We start from the raw sequence: 17094 nt of genomic DNA on the forward strand, positions 1-17094 counted from the left end.
AAAAACATATGTGCGTATGTATATATGACTGGGTCACTTTGCTGTACAGCAGAAATTAACACAGCATTGTAAATCAACCATACTTTAATAAAAAATGTGTAAAAATAAAAAATAAGGTTAAAAAATAAAAATAAAAATATAACTCCTACTCAAAGACATAGAAAACAAACTTATAGTTACCAAAAGAGAAAGTGGGGAAAAGGATAAATTGGGAATTTGGGACTAACAGATACACATTACCATATATAAAATAAATAACAAGGATGTACAGTATAGCAGGGGAAATATATTCAATATCTTATAATAACCTATAATGGAAAAGAATCTGAAAAAGATAACTGAATCACTTTGCTGTATACCTGAATCATTGTAAATCAATTATTCTTCAATAAAAAAATAAATTAAATGAACAAAAAATATATATAACTCCCGTTACAATAAAATTTTTTTTTTTTTTTGGTCTTTTTGCTATTTTCTTGGGCCACTCCCTCGGCATATGGAGGTTCCCAGGCTAGGGGTCCAATCAGAGCTGCAGCCGCTGGCCTACGCCAGAGCCACAGCAAGGCGGGATCTGAGCCTTGTCTGCAACCTACACCACAGCTCACAGCAGTGCCGGATCCTTCACCCACTGAGCAAAGCCAGGGATTGAACCTGCAACCTCATGGTTCCTAGTCGGATTTGTTAACCACTGAGCCACGACGGGAACTCCCAATAAAAATTTTAATCTATGTAAAGACACAAAGGAAAACACAGATCTTTTGAAGTGATCCATTTGAAGATTATAGTGACCCAGATTACTTTTAAGCTTCCACATTATACTACATTAAGAAATATATGAAAAAAAAAAAAAGGAGTTCCCGTCGTGGCGCAGTGGTTAACGAATCCGACTAGGAACCATGAGGTTGCGGGTTCGGTCCCTGCCCTTGCTCAGTGGGTTAACGATCCGGTGTTGCCGTGAGCTGTGGTGTAGGTTGCAGACGCGGCTTGGATCCTGCGTTGCTGTGGCTCTGGCGTAGGCCGGTGGCTACAGCTCCTATTCATCCCCTAGCCTGGGAACCTCCATATGCCGCAGGAGCCGCCCAAGAAATAGCAACAACAACAACAACAAAAGACAAAAAAAAGACAAAAAAAAAAAAAAAGAAATATATATGTGGTGTCTATATGATATGTATATCATATATACATATTGCATATATGTATCTCACACATATACATACATATATATATAACAACAGATTACTTAGTTTTAATGAAGAGAGGATCCACTAGTCTGTCCACATCTCCATCAAACTACTCAGAAGCTCTAGATCAAAGAAAGAAAATTATGGGTATTCTACCAAGGATATAATACATGAATGATACAAGTAACATTAAGGCCGTAAAATCATCTCCAGGTGTGCAAAGGTACAATTACTGAAGCGCCATTCCCTGGTCATAAATTTGGCTTTTCTAGAGACCACGCACACTCTCTCGGCCTTGTCCCTTGGACCAGATGACACAACTTATTAAATGGTTAGCCAAAATTAAAGTACAGAATCTCCTTTAAAGCTGGCATGTGACCCACACAGATAGAAAACCCATGACCTTGGCTTCATTGCTTTTCCTGCTTGTCAGTCCCACACTCACATTTCACCTTGAGAGGCTAAAAGGTCACAGTGCAGAAGGGAGAGAAGCCACAGTCTTGCAGGTCCCTTTGATTCTTGAAACAAGAATCATGCCCATCTCCTATTTGCCAGTTGCCTTTTTTCCACCTCTGGCTCTTCCTGGTCTGTTCGTTTCTCTTCCTGGTGATGTATTCTTTTCCTCTACTTCCCCCTCAGACCAAAGCCCTTCCCTGTCTCCTTCCCCTTCCTCTCTCCCCACCCTGGCCTTGCTTCCCCAGCTCAATCTACCCCACTTAGCTAATGTTTTCTCTTTCTTGTATTTGAAACTCCTGACGCCACATGTACACAATCCACAAGTCAGCCACCCCATAGGCTTAGCTGAAAAGGAAATTATTTTATTCTTCAAGAGATGCTTTTGATTTGGCAAAATTCCTTAAGTAGAACTGCTGTGGGGGTTTTTTGTTTATTTGTTTGCTTATGGTTGTTGTTTTTATTTCCACATGACATTCCCCTCAGCTCTCTAGGACATCTTTTTACCCTGGGACTTTGGCCCAGAAAGGGTTGATGAGGAGACACATTTTTTTAACTGCCTACCCTACATTTGTCTCCCTTCTCCTTTCTATAACCCCCCCTTCCACTTTCTGTCTTACCAAACCTCCCTTGTGTAAAACTTTATGGTTTTATGATACTACACATACACATAAATACACACACACACATTCCAGCAGCAGCAGCAACCTTGTTTTCACATAAAATCAATAAATGATCACCTTGTGTTAAGATTGCTCTAAACTCTCTCTCTCTCTCCCCCAGCACATATTGTTCTGTGTTCTGGGCTCTGAAAAATGTATATACCTTGGGGGCGGGGGGATTGTGCCCCTGATCTTCTGCACGAGGCCTTTCACCTAGTCATTGGTGAAGAGAACCAGGCCAAAGGAAAACATAGAAAAGACCATCTCTGGCTTTCAGCACATGCTCTCAGGCATGAACCCCCACCAGATCACTGCTTTCATTGTTTTCCTTTGTTTAGTTTTTCACTCAATCATGTTATGGTCACTGTGGTGACACATTTCAAACAGGATCATTTAGAAAACCAAATAGCCAATAAATCCTTGAAAAATTTTTAAATGGGCAAACGAGACCACCCCTTACAATGAAGCCACTTGTGCTTTTCACTCTGAATCACTTTCCCTGGAAAAGAAACTTGGGTCCTATATCTGAAGTAAGAGAAAGGCAAAGAATTGATGATGTAGGTGATCATTATATGGTTGAAAAACACATATACTAGATCTTTCCAGTCCTAGACTCTCCTCAAAAAAAAAAAAAAAAAAATCAGGAGTTCCCGTTGTGGCTCAGTGGTTAACAAATCCGACTAGGAACCATGAGGTTGCGGGTTCAGTCCCTGGCCTTGCTCAGTGGGTTAAGGATCCAGTGTTGCCATGAGCTGTGGTGTAGGTTGCAGACGCGGCTCGGATCCCGCCTTGCTGTGGCTCTGGCATAGGCCAGTGGCTACAGCTCCGATTCAACCCCTAGCCTGGGAACCTCCATATGCCCCGGGAGCGGCCCAAAGAAATAGCAAAAAGACAAAAAAAAAAAAAGAAAAGAAAAGAAATCAGTCCTCAGAGTTCCTGTTGTGGCTCGGCAGATTAAGAACCCAACATAGTGTGTGTGACGATGCAGCTCGGATTCAATCCTTGGCCTCACTCAGTGGGTTAAGGATCTGGTGTTGCTGCAAGTTGCAGCATAGGTTACATATGCAGCTCAGATCTGGCATTGCTGTGGTTATGATGATGATGCAGGCAGCTGCAGCTCCGGTTCAACCCCTAGCCCAGGAACTTCCATATGCCGCTGTTATGGCCATAAAAAAAAAAAAAAAAAAAAAAAAAGGGTCAGTCCTCAAAGTGACACTGATGGCCCTCACTGGTCAACTGATGATATGTGTGTTTTCTGAGTGATTCCACATACTCAATGTGGAAGCAATAAATTATATTAAACAAGAGGCAGTGATGAAGTAGCTCAAAAATTAAGAAATAACTTCAGGATTTTGAGTTGCATATGGGAAATCTAAGAAATTTATTTTGCCTAAAAAGGACTGAGGAATAATGATTCAGTAATTTATTGTTGTATAACAAACCTAATGGCTTAAAACAACTCACGATTTCTCACAATTCCATGGGTGGGCTGAGCTCAGCTGGGTAGTTCTTCTGCTCCAAGATGTGTACAGTGAGATGACTTGGGTGGTGACATTTGGCTGGGAGCTCAGCTGAATCTGGATTACCCAGAGTGCCCTCTCTTCTAGAATCTCTCTCCTATGGCCTCTCATCATTTACTAGTTGAGCCCAAGCTTCTTTAACCAGCAGCTAAAGCATAAGAGAGAGACTGGGGCCAAGGTTGAAGCTGACAGACCTCTTAAAAGTGAAGCCCATAGGAGTTCCCATCATGGTGCAGTGGTTAACGAATCCGACTAGGAACCATGAGGTTGCAGTTTCGATCCCTGCCCTTGCTCAGTGGGTTAACGATCCGGCATTGCTGTGACCTCTGGTGTAGGTCGGTGGCTACAGCTCCGATTGGACCCCTCGCTTGCCAACCCAAGAAATAGCAAAAAGACCAAAAAAAAAAAAAAGTGAAGCCCATAACTGGCCCAGGTCACTTTTGCTATAGTTTGTTGGTCAAAGCAAGCCAAATTCAAATAGGTCAGAAGGGAGAGAAAATAGATTACGCCTCTATTTTAAAAATTTTTATTGAAATACAGCTGATTTACACTGTTGTGTTAATTTCAGGTGTAACACAAAGTAGATTCATTTTATTTATTTATTTATTTATTCATTCATTCATTTATTTATTTATCTTTTTAGGGCTGCACCTTCGACACATGGAGGTTCCCAGGCTAGGGGTTGAGTCAGAGCAACAGCTGCCAACCTACACCACAATCATAGCAGCTCAGGATCCGAAGGGAGTCTGTGACCTATACCACAGCTCATGGCAACACGGGACCCTTAACCCAGTGAGCAAAGGCCAAAGGCTGAACCTATGACTTTGTTGGATACTGGTCAGGCTCGTTACTGCTGAGCCACCACAGGAACTCCAGATTCCACCTCTTGATTGGGAGAAGAAGCATGCATATTCATAGACAGGAGCTTTTGGCCACCGTCTTTCGAGACAATTCTACCACAACAGAGCAGGAGGTATTGCAGTCAATTTCTCCTGCGATAAGTACACCACATTTAAAACAGGGGTGCATTAAAGTGATCTCAATAGCATTCGGAAATCAATAAAAATAAAAATACTATCCATTTTTCCTACGACTGCTAGTTAGAACCCATACTCACTGGCTAGTGGGTCCCCAAATTCCCAGTGTTAGAGCCATTCCTTAGTTATATCATCTTCAGAATTCCTGCCTAAAAATTGAATACTTCTGGCATTGATCTGGTCAACTATGAATACCTTGGGGCAAATCTAAGTTTAGCAACTATGTCCGTGGGAGGTCTTTGAGGTGGAGTTCTTACTCAATGACCAGTAGTTGGGTTTGGGGCATCTGGAAGACCTTAAAATCATTTTCAAAATATCGTGGTTGTTATGTACATGTTTCGCCAATTTCTCAGATGGGTCTGCTACCAAAAAGGTTAAGACTCCCTATTCTAAGAGACTTCTTCTAAATAAGTCTCACTAGGGAAAAGGCAAAGCTAAGAGAGTTCTCTTTGGTAAGGACTTCACAGTGTAGCCCTTAATTGTCCTCTAATTATTTAATATAATTTACTTTGCCCCCCACAAAAAGACATCTCTACATGTGAAAGGAAGGGTCTTTACTTTACATCTGTATCCTCCACTGGACAGAATCCTTTAGTGTCCTCAGTGTGCATCTGGTCTGGTTCTCGAATCTCATTCCTTGGAACACTTCTGGGGCTAAATGAGGCCAAGGAAGAGCAAAATTACAGGGGAGTCCAGGGGGCGGGCGGAGCTCAGATTTGCTCCATCCGAACAAACAGAGCAACTCTCATTTCGATTCTTTTTTTTTTTTTTTTTTTTTTGCCTTTTTAGGCCTGCACCTACTGCATATGGAAGTTCCCAGGCTAGGGGTCAAATAAGAACTGCATCTGCCGGCCTACACCAGAGCCACAGCAATACGGGATCCGAGCCTCATCTGCGGCCTATACCACAGCTCACGACAACGCCGGATCCTTAAGCCACTGAGCGAGGCCAGGGATCGAACCTGAGTCCTCATGGATACTAGTCGGGTTTGTTCCCACTGAGCCACAATGGGAACTCCCTTGATTCACTCTTACTAAACGTACATAAATGCCTTCCTTTGAACAGTGAGTCCTGAGGCTAAAAGAAATTTGAGAATTAATAACAAGCCAATGCCCTCATTTCCGGGTGATAAAAAAATGGTATTCTGTGGGTTTCAACATTTTCCTCAAGGTCTGGAGTCAGAGGAGGACTGGAACTGTGATTTGTGTGTCCTGACACTTAATTCTGTAACTTTTCTAGTCTCTACACCACCTCCCACCGAAGAACCAGCCCGAGGGTAGACTGTCCAAACTCCAGTACATGTTTTCCTCTCCAGCAAGAAGTGTCTACAATCAGGAGAAAGTCAGCTGATAAGTCAGGAACATATTAAAATTCCAGGGGAAAGCAGCCTGGACTGGGCACCAGGTGTGGGCATGGGAGGGAAGAAAAGGAGAGTCTTGAAGAAGCCACAGAAGAGATTATCTCCAAGCTGAACCTGATTAGGCTGTGACCTGGCTCCGACACTTTCCACAGCTTTTTTTTTCCTTCTTTTACCAAAGAATGAATGTGAAGTAGCAAGAAACTGCATTCTTTTTTTCTTATGTAATGCCAAAAAAAAATCACACTGTCCCTGATCACTTCATTCCTGACAGCTAGAAAGTGCATTTCAAAGTCATACACTATAGCCTGAGCCTTCCCAAATGCCTAAAGGAAAGAAATGCTAGACAAACCCCAATAGATATGTGTATAGATTTCTATCCTTGGAATGTTAATGGGCCTTGACTAAGACCACTGTGATTTTAATACATTGTATTGTTTTATTCCTACTGTATTTTTAAAGAGAACATCTCAAAACAATTAGATTAATTAAATATCCACAGGGATGCAGGAAATGTTTTCTTATCACACTTGGGGACTTGACCAGCTCAGCTCCTTAGATTTTTTTTCAGAACCTCTTAAAGAAGGATTTTCACTCCATCGGAGCCTTGACAACTATTTCAATCTGTCATTGAGAAGAACATTTCAGTACCTGGAAATTTTTAAGACTTGTTGAGACTTCAATTTGCCAAATGTAGCTGTTTAGCGGAGGGAGCCATCCTTCGCCATGAGTGGCACACTTTCAAGCTCCCTGGCTTATTGTCTGAGAATGCAAAGTGGCTCGTGGTCTTGGGGAGTAAAATACAGGTTAGAAAGGTTAGAAAAAGTCACTGCGCAATTTTTATTGTCTATGTTTCGTCAAGATACTGAAAGTTGGAAATTTCACCCCATGCTAATAACACAGTATTAGTTACACTTGACTGCTTTGTTGGAGCCAAACCAACCTCACTTCTGTTCTCTCAAACCTAAATTCTGAGAGCGGCCAGCTTTTTAAGAAAACAAAAGCTGCCATAATCTCTGGTAGAGGCTGGTGTCAAGCCACGGGAGTTCTAGCAAAGACCACATATTATCATGAGCGCCACACTTTAAAGAATTCTGTAGCATGACAAGCTCTAAGAGAGAAACTCTTCAAAGAGATTCATTTTCCTCCATGTCAGCTGCAAGAATAAACTAGCAATGAACAAGAGGTTGGGAGCTGAAAACGAAAGGACGACATGTTCCTTGGTTTCATGGCCAGCTCAATTTATGAACTTGGGGAAGGAATTTCATTCATCTAAATGTCTCTCCACTGAGACTTACCTGTTTACTCCCTTTGTGAGTATGGAGTTTGCATCTTCGCATGAGAGATTTTTTTTCTTTCTTTTTTTTGTAGAATTACAGGGCTGTCAGTGTCCATGAAAGGCTACCTCTTCTCCACTGAAGCAACACAGCATGGTGGTTAAGAGCATAGCCTCAGCCCAAGATGATACCCTGGCTTTCTCCCTTGACCTTGGACAAGGTTTTCTAATCCGTGTCTCAGTGTCTCCAACAGGAAAATGGTAACAATAGCACCAGTGCTACTGTAGAGGGTAGAAGGATTAAATGCATTAATGATTTAAACCACTTACAACAGTGCCTATATTCAAAGTGCTATAAAATGGGCTTTAGCCTTAGGACCTTACACCTTAAGTGAAACTCATTAAACTATTTCTTTTCTCTTTATAAGCAGCCTCCTTCAGCCTACCCCTGCTCTAGTATTTAATGATCCTCATTGAGAGAATTTGACTTTTTAATGAATACAAACCTATTTTCCCATAGAAATTTCTTGAGAACTACATGGCGTTATAGAAGAGTTTGCATTCAAGTGTTCAGATCGAAGATGAATTACACAAAAGAAAGACCAATCCTTCAATTTCTTCATTGCTTAGCTACCTAGAAACTCTGAACCTGAGTGATCCCATTCTTTACCTCTTTAATACTGTGAGTTTTTGGTCACAGTACGGTGGCTCAAAGCTCAGAGTATGAAAGAGGTCGAGAATATTAGCAGTTGTCTAGCCCAACCCCTTAGTTTTACAGATGAGGAAACTGAGGCAGAGAGGAAAAACGCTCATTCCTTTAATATACCAGAAATTATACTTAATTACCAGTTGTTTCAAAAATAATTCATGTTATCCTCTCAATATATTTACCCAAGAGACTATAACTTATTCTAGTATTGCTTCCATTCCTTGGATTGTGTTTGAAAATGTATGGCTTATATACATATATATATATATATATATCACACAAGAAAATCTATACTTTAATACTGGGTTTTTGCCAAAATGGCATTGTCCAGTTTGACTACTATCTCTTTAACATATTTATATCTCTATGATATTTATCATTTGCAGAAACCAGATTTACCCTCACATGGACAAAAATGTAATTCCAACTTTTACAAAATACACCAGACGAATCAAGGAGATGATTTTATTTGGGCTATTTTAATAAAGAGAATGTTCACTAATAAGAGGCCGAGGGTTTGTAGAGGCTGGTAAATAATGAAGTTGTCACGAGTCTTACACAGGTTCTTCAAGAAGGAGAGAAACGGGTTTTAGCTCAAAACATACTGAACAAGGTCGTCCTTTTGTGGTTAGCCATTCCCTGGAACTCACAAAGTAGGGGGATTTCTTAACCATTGCACTGTTTTCTGAGAGCACAGGACTTAAGGGATGTTCAACATTGTCACATCTCTGAGGATAATCCCCCCCCAAAAAAATGTACTGAGTTCAGTCCCCTAAAGCGATCTCCTTGACAATTGCCATTTGAATACTGTACAACCTAGATTTTTTTTCCCCAAATAGTTTTATTAACTTTTATCTGACAATGCCATCATTTTTCCCGATGATGCTGTTCCTGCATTTTTGATCTTTAAAAAATTTTTAAAAACAGAACTTCCCATCATGGCTCAGTGGTTAACAAACCTGACTGGCATCCATGAGGATGCAGGTTGAATCCCTGGCCTCACTCAGTGGATTAAAGATCTGGCATTGCTGTGAGCTGTGGTGTAGGTTGCAGATGCAGCTCGGATCTCACGTTGCTGTGACCCTGTCGTAGACTGGCAACAACAGCTGCAATTGGACCCCTTGCCTGGGAACCTCCGTATGCCGCAGGTGTGGCCCTAAGAAGACAGAAAGACAAAAAAAAAAAATTTTTTTTAACAGAAAATTTGCCATATCACCACAGCAGGACTTACAGCTCTGCTTGGACACACCCACCTGAGAACATGGATGAACCGCCCTCCCCTCCATGGGGAACATCTTAACTGTCAATAAATCTTGTGCTACTTGACTTAATGTTCCCCATACATTAGGACTGAGAATTGGAGTGAGATAAACTGAATTTCCGACATTCTCTGGAGTCTTGAATATAGAACAGTTGGCTCAATATCAATAGACAGGGATACTATGTCTAACACAGCATACCTCTGTATCCCAGTGACAGGACTTGATATAATTAGAGTGGGTTTGAGTGTGTGAGTGTGTGTGTGTGTGTGTGTGTGTGTAAGGAAAAACTGGGAAAGAGTTTGAAAAATAGTGATTTTCCTCACAAGTTCATCTACTCAGGTTTTCTCTGCTTTTCATTGTCTTTGATTAGGCTATTTAACAACTCTGAAGAGACAGAGTCAATCTGAAGTTAATTTGTAGAAACCTGGTAGTCATACAGCTAATGCCTACCCATAGAAATGAAAAAAATCTGTCCAGTATAGGTTCAAATGACATCCTTCTCCCACTGTGGAAGAAGTCTGTTTTGCAGCTATTAAAACAAATTAATTTTGGCATTCCTAATGGCCTATAAATATGTCTGGTCTTTGGACTCTGCTTTGAACTAGATATAACACTTTTCTGGTTTGCTCATTAATTAACAAGTTAAATAAAATCTTTGACATGTGTTCATTTTATATTTGACTAAGAGTCATGGTTTACCTTTAAAAAACATCCTTTAACATATGTAGATAAATATATGTAAAGTCTCATTAACTCAGACTTACTTTAGAAGGAAAAAATATTTCTGATTAAAGTATGTCCTAAGAAATGCAGTTTTATTACTTTCAAGTTCGTAATAAAAGGTATTATCTAATAGAGATCAATACTGAATGAATAGTTTATAATGAATATATCATTTTTCTAAATAAGTTGATGCTTCAAAGAGCATTTGAACACAGCAGCATATTTTAAGTGTATAATCCTTCTCTAATCTTATTTATATTTCTTTAAAAGAAAAAAAATATGTTCTATGTAACAAAAGACTTCAGCCCAATTATTCCAAATTACAAACTTACTTTAATGAAAATCTTACTTCGGTAAAATTTTACACACGTAAATTGATAAAACACTGATTCTTAGAATGCTTGCCAATTGATGAATTTGCAACCTAAGATATCAGATAATACAATGGAGAGATCCCTTCCAAATTGGTCTTGCTGGGTAATCAATCAGCCACTGCCTAAACACATCTATTAAGAGGGAGCTTACTATCTTTCCAAGAAGGCTATTTCCTTGTTAAAAGCTCCTATGGTGTGAAAATTTTTCTTATAATTAATCAAAATCTCCCTCCTTGAATCATCCACAGGTAAGCAGGCACATAACCTGTCTTCTAGTTTCTTTTTCCTCCAGTGGCATAGCTTGCCTGCCATTGAGGATCCTTTGGGGGACAAAACAGGTCAAGAAGAATTATCATAGGCTGGGTCTCCTATATGGCCCCAAACAAAGTCAAGAGTTAACAATTATGACAGAAACAGACTCACAGACATAGAGAACAGACTGTGGTTACCAAGGGAGAGTGGGAAGCAGGGAGGGAGTGGGATGGACTGGGAGTTTGGGGTTAGTAGATGCAAACTATTACATTGAGAATGCATAAGCAATGAGGTTCTACTGTACAGCACAGGGAACTCTATCCAGCCTCTTGGGACAGACCATGATGGAAGATAATACAAGAAAGGGAATGTGTGTATGTGTGTGTGTGTGTGTGTGTTTATGACTGGGTCCTTTTGCCATACAGCAAAAATTGGCACATTATAAATCAACTATTCCTTAATAAAAAAAAATTCAACTAAAGATTTTTTTTAAGTTAACAATTATGGGAGTTCCCATCATGGCACAGTGGAAACGAATCTGACTAGGAACATGAGGTTCGATCCCTGGCCTTGCTCAGTGGGTTGAGGATCCAGCGTTGCTATGAGCTGTGATGTAGGCCGGCAGCTGTAGCTCCGATTAGACCCCGAGCCCAGAAACCTCCATATGCTGTGATCACGGCCCTAAAAAAAAAAAAGCCAAAATAAATAAATAAAGTTAACAATTATGACCACATACACCTTAGTTACTATGGGAAATAACCCAATTCAATCCCTCATAAACATACCCTCTAGTCATATAGGAGCTACAATGTTATTCCTTGCTTTTTGTGGATATTTCACTAGATTATTCCTTTAAAATCTGAAACTTTGATTGAAAACTTTAAACCGCCTCACCTACAGAACAACTTTTTTGGTGGCCATGCCTACAGTGTGTGGAAGTTCCTAAACTGGAGATTGAACCCAAGCCACAGCAGTGACCACACCAGATCCTTAACTCACTGAGCTACCAGAGAACTCCAGAACACCTGATTTTTCAAAACCCATACAACTAAGAGTAACATAAGATGTTCCCCTATTTCACTCCATTTGCCTATAATCCTAAGAATTCATAAAACCTCTTTTCTGTAGATTCTGGAACATTTTTACAGTTTGTCCAAAAAATAGCCAATCTACTGCTTCTTATGACACTCTGGACACCGAAATGGTCCAGAGGATTCTCTTGTTGCAGCACCTTCGTCTCACGTCAAGGCATACTGAAAATAATGTATAGTTGAAACAACGACACCTTACAATTTTCTACATGACTTTCTCTTTCCGTCCATCCCACTCCTTAAGAAGCGAAGACTCAGTATGTTGACAGTAGGACTAGAAATAGATTCTCTAATGGAGAAGACAAGCTGTGGAAGGCAGGATCTCCCTCTCCATTTGTGAGAAGAGAGAAGTTCCTGCAGGTTTTACAGATTACTTCGCTAGGGAATAAAGAAAATCTTGCCATTTTCCCTATGTCAGATGTAAAAATAAAAAGCATAGAGGAGAAGAATGGGGCCATAAACTTGATATAACGTACTGCAAGAGAGTTTCATCAGATAAACTACCGAGACAGTTTCGATGATGCTCTTGTCAGAAAACACATGGTATGATACACTGTATATGTGCCAGATAGCTTCTGCACTTTCAGAAATGTCATTTCTAAAAATGTCTATCCATTTGGAAAATAAGGATGCAATAAATCTGTAAATATTTATTATAAAAGCAATAAAAAAACAGTAAAGAATGAATGCAGCTTCTGACAACACGGCATAAACTGTTACCAACAGACCTTTGGAACTGACAATTCTGTTTCTAGATCAGGGGCCAGGGCCCAAATGCTACGGTAACTGGGGCCATATCAATACATTCAACACCCACTCTCCCACCGTAGGTGGTCCACCTCATCAAGGTGCCAGATGACGAGATGTTAAAACATACAGATCTTGTATTTCTGAATCCATATGTCTTGCTTGATCAATGAACCAAAATAGTTACTCTTTGCAATTGAAAAGCTGCAAGAATTGCTGTTGTTCTTTTTTTGTTCGGAGTCCTATAGGAAAGGGCTGAGAGATAGAGAATAGGAAAAGAATCTCCCATAAAAGGGTGTTCACACTTCTGCAGGCCTTGGGTCACCCTCAGGCCATCCTTTCCAACCATGCTTTTCCTTTGGCCTCTCTGCTTTGCTTGGCAGCCCAGTTCTCTCCCAGTTATGAGCTAGGTGATGGAGACGTGAGGTTCTTTTTTTTTTTTCTTTTTAATTTTATTGGAGTATAGTTGACTTACAATGTTCTGTTGGTTTCCGGTGTACGGCAAAGGGATTATCGATTAAACATACACATCTATACTTTTTTTTTTTTACCATATAGATTATTGGAGAATATTGAGTAGATTTCCCTATGCTGTGCAGTAAATTCTTGTTAATTATCTATTTTATATACAGGAGTGGGTATATATTATTCCCATCCTCTTAATTTATCCCTCCCCCCACATTTTTCTAAGTATACGTCTGGTTTTGAAATGTGTGAATTTGTTTCTGTTTTAAAAATAAGTTCTTTTGGGGAGTTCCTGTTGTGGCTCAGTGGTTAACAAATCCAACTAGGAACCATGAGGTTGCGGGTTCGATCCCTGGCCTTGCTCAGTGGGTTAAGGATCCCGTGTTGCTGTGAGCTGTAGTGTAGTTTGCAGACACGGCTTGGATCCCCCTTTGCTGTGGCTCTGGCATAGGCTGGCGGCCACAGCTCCTATTAGACCCCTAGCCTGGGAACCTCCATATGCCGCTGCAGCAGCCCAAGAAATGACCAAAAAAATAATAATAATAAGTTCTTTTGTATAATTTTAACCAAACTCCACATATAAGTGATATCATAAGATATATATTTGTCTTTGCCTGACTTACTTCACGTAGCATGATAATCTCTAGGTCCATCCATGTTGTTACAAAATGTCATTATTTCAAGTTTTTATGGCTGAATAATATTCCATTGTATATATGTACCACATCTTCTTTACCCATTCCTCTGCCGATGGATGTTTAGGTTGCTTCCATGTCTTGGCTATTGTGAATAGTGCTATGATGAATATTGGGGTGCATGTATCTTTTGAAATTATGGTTTTCTCTGGATATATGCCCAAGAGTGGGATAGCTAGATTGTTTGCTAGTTCTATATATTTTAAAGGAACCTCCATACTGTTCTCCATAGTGGTTGTACCAATTTACATTCCCACCAACAGACAAGGTACTTCTTTTTATTTAAAAAAAGCAAGTTTTATATTGGTTCACCTTTTCTAAATAGCTGTCTTCTGGACAACTTAGCTCAATACTTCTTGACTTAATCCACGGAATTAGAACATCTGTTCTAAATTGAAGATTTACAGAGGGAATTATACCTACTCCATACTAGAGATTGTTTGCTTCTGATGTCATTCTTGATTAGATGATTTTGGAATTTTGATTGCTTCACATTAGATCATTATGATTTCAAAATGAAGCTTGTAAATGTATTCAGTTCATCAAGGGCTATAAATATAAATCTTCAACTATAGACCTCTCCTGTGTTTGGGTCCTTGTTAGATGCTTGTAGGTTCAGGGGAGACCAAAAGAAATATCTTCCAGAAAAGGTGAGAAACTCCTCCATTAGAAATAATTTTCTAAACATCTGGTCTAATATTTAGGAGTTTGATTATTGTGAACATTTTTCCTGGTTTTAAATTTAAATTAATGACTACAGGGTAATGACGGCTGACTCTTTGGAAAAACAGATGTAAAAAATTGAGGACGCTTCATGTTCTGTTCAGTAAAACAATTAAAGGATTAGGTAATAAAATTCCTCCAGATTTTTCTACACAGTTTTGGATTCTATCATTGATTTTTCTATTCCAAAGGAAACTGTCCATTTTCTATTCACAATTCTTTGCTCTGTAGTGAGATTTGGATCCGATGTGATGAAAAGGGCGGGGGGGGGGGGGGGAGGAATATCTAGTAATAGAAAAAAACGAGAGATTTCAAAGCCCCTAAATTAAAATCCGATTTAATATATTTTGAAAACAAAAATCCCCCGAAATTTGACTCCCTTCTTTATTTTAATCAGGTAAACATACTCTAAAATTTTTCTTTTTTTCTTTCCTTTTCTCTTTTTAGGGCCTCACACAAGGCATGTGGAGGTTCCCAGGCTAGGGGTCCAATCAGAGCTACAGCTGCCGGCCTACACCACAGCCACAGCAACACCGTATCCTAACCCACTGAGCGAGGTCAGGGATCGAACCCACAACCTCATGGTTCCTAGTCGGATTCGTTTCCACTGTGCCATGACAGGAATTCCATACTCTAAAATTTTTCTATGGGAAAAGAATCTGAAAAAGAATGGGTGTGTGTAAGCGTATAACTGAATCACTTTGTTACGCAGCAGAAATGATCACATTATAAATCAAACATACGGAGTTCCCGTCGTGGCGCAGTGGTTAACGAATCCGACTAGGAACCATGAGGTTGTGGGTTCAGTCCCTGCCCTTGCTCAGTGGGTTAACGATCCGGCATTGCCGTGAGCTGTGGTGTAGGTTGCAGACGCGGCTCAGATCCCGCATTGCTGTGGCTCTGGCGTAGGCCGGTGGCTACAGCTCCGATTGGACCCCTAGCCTGGGAATCTCCATATGCCGCGGGAGCCGCCCAAGAAATAGCAACAACAACAACAACAAAAAGACAAAAACAAAAAAAAAAATCAAACATACCTCAACAAAACTTTTTTAATAATTAAAAAATATGATTCTGTGATTCTACAAGTTTTATACGCATTCTTCATGAAATATGTCACTGTGCTATTTCTGTTTAAGAATGATGAGGAAGGGGAGTTCCTGTCATGGTGCAGTGGTTAACAAATCCGACTAGGAACATGAGGTTGCAGGTTCAATCCCTGGCTTCGCTCAGTGGGTTGAGGATCCGGTGTTGCCGTGAGCTGTGGTGTAGTTCGCAGACGCAGCTCGGATCTGGCGTTGCCGTGGCTCTGGTGTAGGCCAGTGGCTACAGCTCTGATTGGACCCCTAGCCTGGGAACCTCCATATGCCACGTGAGCAGCCCTAGAAAAGACGAAAGACAAAAAAAAAAGAACGATGAAGGAAGATCAGGAGGCATTTCAGAAAGGTGGTGGGTCAGTTTGCAGGGGCGGAGAGAGAAGCATCCCTTACTTCCACCAGGTCACAGTTCAGCATGAAAACTAGCCTGGCTGACACGCAGTGGTGTGTCATGAGTTACAGTGGTAATTAAGTCTCTAGAAGAGCAAGCTATCTGGAGAACTCCCCTCCCCAGGATTTCAGGTGGCTGGCTCCCAACACTGAATCATCCAGCACCCTGCTGTGCCTCATTCATTGACATCACCGCTTTGGTTACCACCATGCTAAGCCAGGGAACTACATTTAATTCTAAAACACATTTTTGTATTTGCATACTGAATAGCCATCTTTACATTTCCTAAATAGTTTAAAAAGCGAGCCCATGCTCCCAGATGGAGTAAAACCAAGTGTCTTCATGCTTTTCTTCCTTTCCCAGGGCTCTGTGGGCCTCCCCCAGGAGCGAGTGAGGTCTCCCGTCTCAGGACACCTCCTCAGCAAGGGACAGTTGCAGCCACTTCTTTTGGATCCTCCTGGCCCATCCTGAGGACTAATACACATAGGCAGTAGTACTTCCCGTTCACTCATTCCACAAATATTTACCAATGCACCAACAGCTGAGGCATGTGGACTAATTATCTGAGAAGGGAGAGGAAGGAAGGAAACAGATGAAGAAAATGAGAGCCATAAATCCAAAGGGAGATGGGTTTTCCCGGGAACACCCAGAAAGCTGGGCTGTTCTCTAACTTCTCCGTCGCTGTGTGGGCCCTCTTTGAATTTGGCAGCACTACCCACCCTCCTTCATGGGATCATGTGTAAAGAGTTAAGCATCAAAGAGGTGCCATGTTATAGAATGTATGAACCCTTCATGTACTTGGGAATGGGAATATTGAGAGAGAGCAAGTGAAAGAGAGAGTGGAGGAACTCTCGCACCATATCCAGAGAAGTCATGTCTTGGTGCAAGATGGGAAGGAGGAAACCCGTCCAGGTTGTGGCTGATGTGCCAGTTATTTGTACTCTCAGCCCCATTAACTTAGACGTGCAATTTTGGAGAAGTAATTTCTGCTGCCACATGGCAGCCCAGGAGTAAATTTCTTGGTGAGGGAAGAAGTGGCCCCCTACTTCCTTCCTGGTCATGCATGGCTGCAGCCCCCTCAC

This window comes from Sus scrofa, chromosome 1 (genome assembly GCF_000003025.6).
Source record: "Sus scrofa isolate TJ Tabasco breed Duroc chromosome 1, Sscrofa11.1, whole genome shotgun sequence".
Classification (NCBI taxonomy): domain Eukaryota; kingdom Metazoa; phylum Chordata; class Mammalia; order Artiodactyla; family Suidae; genus Sus; species Sus scrofa.